General features: G+C 41.9%; 1 long non-coding RNA gene across 1 annotated transcript; it reads left to right on the forward strand.

The window, feature by feature from the left end:
• The first annotated feature begins 9,008 nt into the window (after window positions 1–9,008).
• Window positions 9,009–11,832, forward strand: LOC119288098. The gene is made up of 4 exons (XR_005141096.1): window positions 9,009–9,386; window positions 11,176–11,259; window positions 11,370–11,627; window positions 11,707–11,832. It is a non-coding gene; the product is annotated as an uncharacterized LOC119288098 (long non-coding RNA).
• Window positions 11,833–12,272: the final 440 nt, after the last annotated feature.

The raw sequence follows: 12,272 nt of genomic DNA on the forward strand, positions 1-12,272 counted from the left end.
TGGCCAATAAAAACCGGATTGCAATACCTTATGTGCAGTTCTGTCTCCAGCGTGGTGTCCTCCATATGATTCAGAGTGACACTTGCGTAGGATACGTTCCTGTTCATGCTCAGGTACACAACGTCTAATACCACCATCTACTCCTTCTTTATATAGGTGTGGTTCATCCCAGAAGTAATGTCTTAAATCATAAAAGAACTTTTTCTTTTGCTGGTATGTGAAACTAGGTGGTATAAATTTAGCAACAATGTAATTAGCATAATCAGCATACCATGGAGCAGTACGAGAAGCGTTAATGACCGCTAATTGTTCATCAGGAAAGCTATCATCAATAGGTAGTGGGTCATCAAGAATATTCTCTAGCCTAGACAAGTTGTCTCCAACGGGGTTCTCAGCTCTCTTTGTATCAATAATATGCAAATCAAATTCTTGAAGCAAGAGAACCCATCTAATAAGTCTAGGTTTAGCATCTTTCTTTTCCATAAGATATTTAATAGAAGCATGATCGGTGTGAATAGTAACTTTGGAATCACACAATGTAAGGTCTGAACTTATCACAAGGAAATACAACTGCTAAGAATTCTTTTTCAGTGGTAGCTTAATTTCTCTGGGCAGAATCAAGAGTCTTACTAGCATATTGAATAACATTTAATTTCTTATCAACTCTCTGCCCTAGAACAGCACCTACAGCATAATCACTAGCATCACACATAATTTCAAAAGGTAAATTCCAATCTGGTGGCTGAAAAATGGGTGCAGTGATCAAAGCTTTCTTAAGTATTTCAAATGCTTCTACACAGTCATCATCAAAGACAAACGGAATATCTTTTTGCAATAAATTGGTCAGAGGCCTAGAGATTTTAGAAAAGTCCTTAATGAACCTCCTATAAAAACCGGCATGACCAAGGAAACTTCTTATACCTTTAATGTCCTTAGGACCTTGCATCTTTTCAATAGCATCAACTTTAGCTTTATCAACTTCAATACCTCTTTCAGAAATTTTATGCCCCAAGACAATGCCTTCATTAACCATAAAGTGACACTTTTCCCAATTTAGTACGAGACTAGTGTCTTCACATCTCTGCAAAACTCGATCAAGGTTGCCCAAGCAATCATCAAAAGAGGATCCATAAATGGAGAAGTCATCCATGAATACCTCACAAATCTTTTCACAAAAGTCAGAGAATATAGCCATCATGCATCTTTGAAAGGTAGCAGGTGCATTGCATAAACCAAAAGGCATACGTCTATAAGCAAATGTACCGAAAGGGCAAGTAAAACTAGTTTTTAATTGATCTTCCGCTGACACGGGTATTTGAGAGAAACTAGAATAACCATCTAGAAAGCAGAAATGTGTATGTTTGGATAGTCTTTCTACCATTTGATCAATAAAAGGTAAAGGGTGGATCTTTCTTAGTAGCTTTATTTAATTTACGGAAATCAATTGCCATCCTATAACCTATAATAATTCTTTGCGGAATCAATTCATCTTTATCATTAGGAACACCAGTAATACCTCCCTTTTTAGGGACACAATGGACAGGGCTTACCCATTCACTATCAGCAACGGGATAAATTATACCTGCCTCAAGGAGTTTTAGTATCTACTTTCTTACCACTTCTTTCATCTTAGGGTTTAATCGTCGTTGAGGATCCCTAACCGGTTTGGTGTCTTTCTCCACTTTTATTTTGTGCTGGCATAGAGTAGGACTAATGCTCTTAAGATCATCTAGAGTATATCCAAAGCAGAACGGTGCCTCTTCAGAGTTTTCAATAATCTTTCCTCTTCCTGTTCTGAAAGGTTACCACTAATAATAATAGGATATATCTTCTTTTCATCAAGATAAGCACATTTAAGATTATCAGGTAATGGTTTTAGCTCAAACACGGAATCACCCTGGGTGGAGGAGGATCCCCTAGGATTTCAACAGGTAAGTTGTGTTTCAAGATAGGCACCTGCTAAAGGAATACTTCGTCTATTTCCCTTATTTCATTCATAAACATATCATTTTCATGGTCTAGCAAATATTGTTCTAACGAATCAGTAGGAGGCACGGCAATAGAAGAAAGACCAATTATTTCATCTTTACTAGGTAATTCTTTATCACGGGGTTGTCTACGAAATTTATTAAAATTAAACTCATGAGTCATATCATCCAAGCCAATCGTAACAACATCCTTTTCACAATCAATCCTAGCATTAACAGTATTCAAGAAGGGTCTACCAAATATAATGGGACAAAAGTCATCTTGTGGGGAATCAAGAACAAGAAAATCAGCAGGGTATTTGACTTCCCCACACAAGACTTCAACATCTCTAACAATCCCAACTGGTTTAATAGTATCTCTATTGGCAAGCTTAATTGTAACATCAATATCTTCCAACTAAGCGGGTGTAATATCATGCATAATTTCTTTATATAAGTCATAGGGTATTGCACTAGCACTAGCACCCATATAACATAAGCCATGATAACAATGATCTCCTATTTTCAACAGAAATAATAGGCATGCCTACAACAGGTCTATGTATCTTAGCATCTGGTTTAGCTATATTAGCAGTTTCACCACAGAAGTAAATAACATGCCCATCTATATTATCATCCAGGAGATCTTTAACCATAGCAATACTAGGTTCAACTTTAATTTTCTCTGGAGGTGTATAAGTTCTAGTACTACTCTTACGAACAACAGTTGAAGCTTTAGCATGATCCTTCATTCTAACAGGAAAAGGAGGTTTCTCAACATAAGTAGTAGGAAAAATAAGATCATTATAAGTGATAGTCTTTTCTTCAACTGTAATAGGTGCAACTACTTTTACTTCAATTGGAGGATTATATTTAAACCACTTCTCCTTAGGGAGATCAACGTGAGCAGCAAAAGATTCACAAAAAGAAGCTACTATCTCAGAGTCAAGTCCATATTTAGCGCTAAATCCACGAAAAGCATCGGTATCCATAAAAGATTTAACACAATCAAACTTAGGTGTTATACCTGACTCCTTACCATCGTTGGAACCCCAATCTTCAGAGTTGCGGTTAATTCTTTCCAATAAGTCCCACTTGAATTCAGTAGTCTTCAGCATATAAGAACCAGCACAGGAAGTATCGAGCATGGTGCGAACATTAAGAGAAAGCCGAGCATAAAATTTTTGAATAATCATTTCTCTTGAGAGCCCATGGTTGGGGCATGAATATAACATTGAATTAAGCCTCCCCCAAGCTTGAGCGATGCTTTCTCCTTCGCGAGGCCAGAAATTATATATGTAACTACGATCACGGTGAACAAGATGCATAGGATAGAACTTCTGGTGAAATTCCAACTTCAATCGTTTATAGTTCCAGGATCCCGTATCATCATCACATAGCCTATACCATGTCAATCCATCTCCCTTCAAAGATAAAGGGAAGACCTTCCTCTTAACAACATCATCGGGAATACCTGCAAGCTTAAATAATCCACAAAATTCATCCACCAAGATAAGATGTAAATCAGGATGCAATGTTCCATCTCTTGCAAAAGGATTAGCTAGCAGTTTCTCTATCATACCTGAAGGAGTTTCAAAGTAAATATTTTCAGCAGGTCCAGTAGGTTGAGGAGCAACTCTTTGCTCTACTGGCCGGGGCGAAGATACCCTGAACAAGCCCCTCAAAGGATTAGTTTCCATAGTATCATGTGACAGAAAATTTCAGCACACTATATAAATGTTTCCTTACCAAGTTAGACTCACCAAAGGCGCTTCACTCCCCGGCAACGGCGCCAAAAAAGAGTCTTGATTACCCACAAGTATAGGGGATCTATGTAGTCCTTTCGATAAGTAAGAGTGTCGAACCCAACGAGGAGCAGAAGGAAATGACAAGCGGTTGTCAGTAAGGTATTCTCTGCAAGCACTAAAATTGTAGGTAATAGATAGTTTTGTGATAAGATAATTTGTAACGAGTAACAAGCAATGAAAGTAAATAAGGTGCAGCAAGGTGGCCCAATCCTTTTTGTAGCAAAGGACAAGCCTGGACAACTTCTTATAATGAGAAAAGCGCTCTCGAGGACACATGGGAATTATCGTCAAGCTAGTTTCATCACGCTCATATGATTCGCGTTCGGTACTTTGATAATTTGATACATGGGTGGACCGGTGCTTGGGTACTGCCCTTACTTGGACAAGCATCCCACTTATGATTAACTCCTATTGCAAGCATCCGCAACTACAAAAGAAGTATTAAGTTAAACCTAACCACAACATGAAACATATGGATCCAAATCAGCCCCTTACGAAGCAACGCATAAACTAGGGTTTAAGCTTCTGTCACTCTAGCAACCCATCATCTACTTATTACTTTCCAATGACTTCCTCTAGGCCCAAATAATGGTGAACTGTCATGTAGTCGACGTTCACATAACACCACTAGAGGAGAGACAACATACATCTCATCAAAATATCGAACGAATACCAAATTCACATGACTACTAATAGCAAGACTTCACCCATGTCCTCAGGAACAAACGTAACTACTCATAAAGCATATTCATGTTCATAATCAGAGGGGTAATAATATGCATAAAGGATCTGAACATATGATCTTCCACCAAGTAAACCAATTAGCATCAACTACAAGGAGTAATCAACACTACTAGCAACCCACAGGTACCAATTTTTGGTTTTGATACTAGATTGGATACAAGATATTAACTAGGGTTTGGAGAGGAGATGGTGCTGATGAAGATGTTGATGGAGATTGACCCCCTCCCGATGAGAGGATCGTTGGTGATGATGATGGTGATGATTTCCCCCTCCCAGAGGGAAGTTTCCCTCGCAGAACAGCTCTGCCGGAGCCCTAGATTGGTTCCGCCAAGGTTCCACCTCGTGGCGGCGGAGTTTCGTCTCATGAGCTTGCCCCTGATTTTTTTCCAGGATAAAACACCTCATATAACAGAAGATGGGCACCGGGGGGCCACCAGGGGGACCAAGAGACAGGGGGGGCGCCCTGTAGGGGAGGGGGGCGCCCCGCACCCTCCTTGCTAGGGTGCGGGCCCCCTCATGTACTTTCTTTGCACAATAATTCTTATTAAATCCAAAAATGACTTTTGTGGAGTTGCGGGACTTTTGGAGCTCTGCAGAATAGGTTTCCAATATTTGCTCCTTTTCCAGCCAGAATCCCCGTTGTCGGCATTCCCCCTCTTCATGGTAAACCTTGTAAAATAAGAGAGAATAGCCATAAGTATTGTGACATAACGTGAAATAACAGCCCATAATGCAATAAATATTGATATAAAAGCATGATGCAAAATGGACGTATCAACCGCCGCCCTTGCTCTACAGGGTACTCGAGCTCCACGGCTACTGACTCCTCTGACAAGGAGGAGATTGTCATCCCCTCCAATGAAGAGGAGGACTAGGTGCCGCCGCCGCAATAGTCACCTCCTCTCGGAGGCCGCTCTGACGGGCGAGTAGTTCATCTGTCAGATGAAGCTGATGATAGAAAGGTCGCTTCGGGAGCATGGTCCTGATGCCGCCCTTGCTGTCGCGTGCCGTCAAGGAGGAGCCGTCCCCCCCACTGCGTTACCGTGTCAAGCAGGAGCTGACGTCACCTCTCCGCCGCGTGAAGCAGGAACCGGCGTCCCCCACGCAACCATGGTGTCCAAATCAAGCGCCACATGAAGAAGGAGCTGGCGTGCCGACTTCCGCAATTGGTATGGCCGGGTTAAGGTAGTCGTGGCAGTCCCGTGACTTTCCGCCGCTGGAGGGACGGTGATGACGACAACACGGACGGCTAGAGTGGTGCGGCCAGGCATGGCGGCCAAGCGTACGAGGTCGTCGTCCGCTACAAGTTAGCCTCCTAGGTCTTTTTTCCAGTTCTTAGTAAAACAGTCAAAATACATTTGTTTTATGTAAACTATGTTCGAACTATGCTGAAATCCGTCGTGTTTGATATAAGTTGCCTAGCTTTTCTTTCAAATTTGGCTTGAAATGTATGTTGGCAGTTTTAGATGGCCGATTCGCGGACTAGTCATCATCGGTTCGTGAACGAATACGATGTTCAGTTTCAGAATCAACGTTGGAGATGCCCTTAGCCCTACTACATGAAACTGAAAAGTTTATGGAACTGGTAGATTGTTATAAATTCGATTAATGAAACTGCTAGAGTTCTTCTAAATTCGATTTATGGAACTACTACAGTTGTTGTAAACTCGATTTATGGAACTGCTTTTTTAGGGTATTTATGGAACAGTTTGTCTAATTAATTCACATCCAGATGTTTTTTAAGGATGTCACATCTAAGCTTCCACAAATATATAATGCAGCAAAAATAAACAAGAAACAAATAAAACTAGGACAGAAAAATATATCACAAACAGAGTGGACATCAGCTTAGATGCATGTCACATCTAGATGTATTCTTAAATAGACCCTTTATGGAACTGCTAGAGTTCTTCTAAATTCGATTTATGGAACTGCTATCGGGCCGGCACGACCTGGACCGGGCCCATTTGGCCAGCTTTGTATCGCACACACGCCCAAGAGGAGAACAACTCGATACGAAAGCTGCAGTGGCCCGCAAATCTCAATCGAGAACACACGCCCGACTGTCCAGCTCTGCTCATCCCAGGAGCTCCTACTGGACGCTCGTTGCGTCCAATAGGGCGCCGACGCACAGGGGCGACCCGAGCACGTCGCGGAGGTGCGCCAATTGGGCCAGCCTGTTGGAGAGTGCGCTGGAAATACAAGGTGATAATTTGCTAAAAAAAAGCACAGCGTGATGGCTGGGAATCGAACACAGCACTGCCGACTTGCAATCGCATGCTACTAGCCAATAGGATGGACGACCTCAGTTGACTAAACCACAGCGGAAACCTACAAGAACTAAAGAAAGTATAAGACAGTTTGAAAAACATCCTTTACGATTTTCCAAATAGCAAAACAAAACGTGAATGTTTTATCAAACGCGAACATTATTAGTGTTTTTCTACAATTTTTTAGAAGACTCAAACATTTTTCAACACACAAACGAATTTTCAAGACGCAAACTGATTTTTTAGAACGGAAACATTTTTTAAACTACCCAAAAAACTGAACAGGAACAATTTTTCAAATTTCAAAACAAAATTTGGAAACACAAACAACTTCTGAATTTCCCAAACATTTTTGGAATTTGTGGCATTTCTTTAAAGCACAAACATTTTCTGAATCTTGAGAACAAAATTTGAAACTGAGAACAAATTTGGAAGCACGGACAATTTTTTTAAGCACAAACATTTTTTGAATCTTCAGAACAAATTTAGAAATGGAGAACAATTTTTAAAGCACAAACATATTTTGAATCTTGAGAAAAAATTTTGAAAACTCCCCAACAAATTTGGAAACGCAAACAATTTTTTAAAGCACAGACATTTTTTGAATCTCGAGGAAAATTTTTTAAATAGAGAACAATCTTGAAAAAATCCTGAATAAATTTGGAAGCGTGAACAATTTTTTAAAGCACAAACATTTTTTTGAATCTTGAGAATAAAAATAATTTTGAAATAGAGAACAATTTTGAAAAATACCGAATAAAATTGGAAGCGCGAACATTTTATGAAAACGCGAACATTTTCTGAAATCCGGTATATTTTCTGCATTTTGAAAGTTTTGAAATTTTTTGTGTAACGGGAACAAATTTTAAATTGGAGAACATTTTTTCGAAAACTGAAAAATTTATGAAATACGAATTTTTTTCAATATTTTGAATTTATTTTTAAAAAAAGATAAGAAAAAAAATGTAAAAGAAAGAAAAAAAACAAACAAAAAAATCAGGAACATTTTTCGAAATTGTGAAAAAAAAATTAAAAATGTGAACACTATTTCAGAAATATGCACAAAGAACATTTTTGAAAAGCTTAAAAAGAAAAAGGAGAAAATATTAAAAAGTAAAAAAATAAAAAAAAACGTGAAAAAAGGAAAGAACAGAATAAGACTGTGAAGAAAAACCAGAAAGAACCAGTAGAAGGAATAAAAGTTTTTGGAATTAACGTAAACTGGTTTTAAGTTTGTTGTCGCCTTTAACTTCTTAAAACTTAGCATTGTTTTCCTTAAACATCCAGAAGCTAGGCGTGGTGGCTACCGCGGCGCGTACTTATACAACAGGTCGTCTGTTCGATCTCTATAGCCACCATTTTTGCGGTCTTTTAATATCGCGAAGCGAAACCACTCAAATGGGCCGGCCCAGGGTGAGCTGCGTCCTGTGCGTCGCGCCGACTATTTGCCGCAAAATGCGCAAATAGGAAATTCCGCTCATTCCTCCCCAAACCCTCTCTCGCCCCAAGCTCAGCAAGACACGGCCGCCGCCGGCCGCGACTGCTACGCCGTGCCCATGACCGACGTCCTCAACGGCAATATCGTCGCCATCCCCGTCCCCTTCGGCCGGGTCCGGGCAGCCAAGAAGCTCCCCGTCATCCGGGAGCTATTCGACAAGCCACCCACCTGCTACGAGATCCACAAGCGCATCAAACCTAGGCACCACAGGTACTGTGACGGTGTTTCTCCAGCCCCTCGGGGCCACAGCCAAGAAGGGCATGCGGCAAGAGGTCGTCAGCTCACAGAGAGGCACCGCATGGAGAGGGTGTGGCGGGAGGCCGTGAAGAATGTGGGTGAGTAGTGAGATTGTTGCGGCAGTTGTGTCTGGTTGGGAGTCTTGTTAATCTAGGCTGTACTGTTCTTGACTAGGCATGTGCCCAGTATACTTTACCATAGAGACTTAGGGTGGACGAAACGGTCCGGCTCGCGGCCCGCTCGGTGCAGGCCGGCTCGGTCCAGGCCCGCTGAAAAAAGTCGTCGGTCCGGTCCCTAGAAAATGGACCGAAATTTTCTCGGTCCGGTCCGGTCAAAGCTCGGTCCGCTCGTTCGGACCGCGACATTTAGCCCAGCTCACAGGCCACAGCCCACAGCAACCCATATAGAGCCCAGTGCCTCAAAAAAAATAAAAACCATATAGAGCCTAGCGCAGACGGCAATACAGGCAAAGTAGAGAGTTCAAGTACGCAACCCCGTCCATTCCCCTCCCCCGACCCCGAGCGGTCGAGCGCCGCCTCCGCCGGCTGCCGTCGTCGACCACCTCCTGGTGCTGCCGTCGTCAACCACCTCGCCGTAGACCACGAAGCCGTAGTACTGGAGGGAAAGAGGAGAAGAGGAGGGAGCGCAGCGCGTGCAGCTGCCTGCCGTCGAGTTGAGGGTCGACCGCCGCCGTCTCCACCTGTCCGCCGTCGACCACCTCCTCGCCGGCTCGCTGCTGTCGATTTGAGATGACCACGAAGCTGGAGGAGGGGGAGGATGTGCCTGCAACTGCACGCCGTCTCCCCTGCACCTGTTCGATCTCCTCTGTCCTCTCCTTTGCCTTATCCCATCTCTGACCGAGGTATTCAGTGCCAAAATTTTCAACAATTAGTACTGAATTGTTAGCAGTTCGTACTGATCTATTGAGTGTTGAATACACCATTGTTAGCAGTTAGTACTGAATTCCAAAATTTTCTTATATCATCTTTCATCCATTCTTCAGCTTGTCATGGTAAACCTATAGCAAAACTTGCTTATTTATTGTCGATTCCATCCTCTTTTGAAACAAGCATTCTAAATGTTCAAAATTTGTCTCATATATGCTGTATTCTTGGTCCATTTGCTTTACAAAATATAAAAGGATGACTAAACAGTGGCTAAACAGAGCCAAAAATCCTCCCAGCGCACTCCCAGGATACAAATTCAGAAGGTCCTCTCCGTCTTGACCGAGCTTTGCTGCAGCCGGTCCGGTCCTGGAAATATGAAACGCCAGCCACTTCGGTCCGGTCCGGACCGGACCGGCCGCGGCCGGTCCAAAGCATGGCTCGGTCAGGGACCGGACCGGCCCGGACCGCGTCCACCCCTAATAGAGACTGATCTGCATATCCTGTGCCCTGTAATTTCTTTGTGCCCATCTATTGTTAGTACCTTCATGCTGCAAATGGTTCAATTTTGTGAGCTAAATCCTGTTCTCCAGTCTTGCAATATGTGATCTATAATTTGCATTGCACTATTGGCAGTATGTGATCTATAATTTGAATTTTGGAAGAAATGCTAAGAGTCATGGTATCAACCGATGAAACATTTTGCTGGAGCCTGAGTAAATATGTATATGGTCGTCTGATAGTATGGCCTTAAGGCATGTTACTGCTAATTCAGTTCGCTTCCTCTGATTGGTTCTGTTCATAGTTCTTGTTTGAACCAGCGTTCTTGACCTGCGTAGTACCTTTTTAGTGTAAGTTATGAAAAATGTCTGCACTGTCTATGTTATTCCAAATTTATTTTTGGCAGTACAATATTGAACATAAGGAGAGGCTCACAATTGTTTTGAGGCAGTTAATTCATTTACTAGTCATTCTTTGGGAACCTCTATTTTTCTTAGCAATCTGATGTTCTGGCATTCAATGTTAATCTGGGCTAATCAAAGTTTTCAAAGACACGCTGATTTGTTATAATTTGATTTACATTTTTCTTCCACATTAACAGAATGAACAGTTAGTACCTTGAACTGGAATTGTTGTAGTTGACAAACTACAAATGCTCACCTTTTCATGCAATGCACCTCTGAAAAGTGGTCAACTTTTTATCACTAGCAAGATGGATGTGATTTTCTCTTTTTGGCATGGTTTGTTACTGGAATAGTTGTTACGCGATGTTTTGTTTTGTTCAAGAATTTTAGAGGTTGGTAATGCATGGTTCATGCCCTGGTTCCTTCTAAGAAATGGTTCTGGATCCCATGTGTTATGTTGAGGAACTAGTATAATAAGAGTCAACATACCAATGTAATGGGATTCCGTTCGGAAATCGCTGAACCAAACAGGATATTTTTTTCTTCAGAATCAACCAAACTGCATTTTAGTGCACTGTAGTGTTGTGTGTATTTATGGGATGAATAAATAGTCTATTCAATTTGAGTTCACATATCTGAATGATAAATGCTAAACGCCTTTTTTGTTTGGCTTCTGCCAATATTATGGTCTGTTGTTTCAATTGTAGTATTGACCTCTGACATTTTTGAGTATGCTATGCCCAGGTCTTGCCCTGTTCTACTAAACATGATCTTTGTATGTAATTTGTGAACAATGTAGCTCTTAAATTCTGATAGAACAATGTGATGTTATACTCACGAACTGCTATTGACTCATCACCAGGCACACCCACCAGTTTAGCTGCCTGCCTCTTTCGTATTGGTGATGCTCTCGTCTTCGTCTCTTTGGATCCTTCAATTCTTCCTGGTACGAACATCGGAGAGTTTATTTGACTACACTTTTCCTAGGGTAACTAACCATACTTGTTTGTCAACATTCAACATTTTTTCTCTGCCTAACATTTCCTATGTTGCTAGGGCCGTGCTTCCAATTATGAGCCTCCAATTACTTTTCTGGTTGTCCAGAAACGGCATCGCCGCAATGATAAGCATACTGTTGGTAGAAGCAGGAACATACATCCTGATTAGTTGTTTTGTGCAAACATGTTTTTTGTGCTTACCCGAGTGTTGAATCTGACCATTTTTATGTTCATAATGCTAGGCCCTGTTATTCGTTCGAAAATTTGCCGACCAACAGCGTTTGATTTCTACTTGTGTAGTCATGTTAGCATTCAGGTTGGCTTTCCTCTATTTGCAAGTTTTCGTTGATGGAATGCCCTGATTGCTGGCTGATCCCAGTGTCGATTTCTATCAGGGAACAAGCCATCCTGATCATTATCATGTTCTGTGGGACGCTAACAAATTTACTACTAATGAGTTGCAAACTCTCACAAACAACTTTTGTTACATGTAATTTACTGTTATATCCTGCCTCTTGATATGATAGTTAAAGTGTATGCTGTTGCAAACTCTCAGCCGTTCCGTATTGATTGGTAAACTCCCAACTCGAACAACATTTTCCTATAGCTTCACATGCTAGATTCAATGAAATCAAATTCAACGCTGACCATTGGGTTTGTTGGTTGCTTCAGCTCCTTGGTCTGACCATCTGGCAGCCTTCTGGGCTGGGTTGTGCATGGAGCAGATACCTCTAACAATGGGCTCGTCAGGAGGGGTCCTCCACAGGGCAGCGGACGCAGCAGTTCCGGGGCTTTTTGAAATGGGTAGTACTAGGCGCCGGCGCACCGGCCCAAATTTGGGCCTGTCAAGCGCTAGCCACCGGATGCCAATAATTCTGGCCGTTGGATTTAGCAAAAAAAGGGGTCCGTCCGAGAGACCTTCCTCAACGCACCTCCCCCACATCTCCCGTCTCGTGCAGCT

The sequence above is a fragment of the Triticum dicoccoides genome, chromosome 4A (genome assembly GCF_002162155.2).
Source record: "Triticum dicoccoides isolate Atlit2015 ecotype Zavitan chromosome 4A, WEW_v2.0, whole genome shotgun sequence".
In the NCBI taxonomy this organism is placed as follows: domain Eukaryota; kingdom Viridiplantae; phylum Streptophyta; class Magnoliopsida; order Poales; family Poaceae; genus Triticum; species Triticum dicoccoides.